At 37.1% G+C, this 774-nt stretch overlaps 1 protein-coding gene across 1 annotated transcript in view; it reads right to left on the reverse strand.

Moving 5' to 3' along the window:
* The window catches only part of LOC103259544 (24-hydroxycholesterol 7-alpha-hydroxylase-like), an 81,841-nt gene that overhangs the window by 69,234 nt on the left and 11,833 nt on the right, over positions 1-774 (reverse strand). The window lies entirely within an intron of this gene.

The raw sequence follows: 774 nt of genomic DNA on the forward strand, positions 1-774 counted from the left end.
CGAACACAAAAGAAAGGAGGAGTCATGATCTTAATCTCAGACAAAATATCCTTTAAGTTATCAAAAATTTAAAAAGATACAGAAGGCCACTACATAATGATAAAAGGTTCAATCCATCAACAGGAAATATCCATCCTAAACATATATGCACCCAACATAGGAGCGCCAACTTTCATAAAGCAGCTTCTAGGTAAACTCAAAAAAGATATTGACTCTAACACTGTCATAGCTGGGGACTTTAATACCCCACTTACAACCCTAGACAGATCATCAGGACAAAAAATCAGCAATGAGATCTGGAACCTCAATGTAACTCTTGACCAAATGAACTTAACTGATACCTACAGAACACTCCACTCAACAATCACAGAATATACATTCTACTCATCACTGCATGGAATATACTCTAAGATCGACCACATACTTGGCCATAAATCAAGCATAAACAAATTACAAAAGATCGAAATTTTGTCATGCACCTTCTTGGACCACAGTCGAATAAAAATAAACATCAACACCAACAAGATTCTCCCAAAACCCACAAAGACAGGGACACTAAACAGCATGATGCTAAACAACTCCTGTGTCAATGATGAAATCAAAACAGAGATTAAAAGATACCTGGAAACAAATGAAAATGAAGAAACAGCTTACCAAAATCTCTGGGATGCCATGAAAGCTGTAGTAAGGAGGGGAATTCATGTCTCTACAACGCACATGAAGAAAATGGAAGGTCACAAATTAACAGCCTAACAAGTCACCTAAGAAAGCTGG

This window comes from Carlito syrichta, unplaced genomic scaffold, assembly GCF_000164805.1.
Source record: "Carlito syrichta isolate Samal-C Ts95f unplaced genomic scaffold, Tarsius_syrichta-2.0.1 Scaffold302862, whole genome shotgun sequence".
Classification (NCBI taxonomy): Eukaryota; Metazoa; Chordata; class Mammalia; order Primates; family Tarsiidae; genus Carlito; species Carlito syrichta.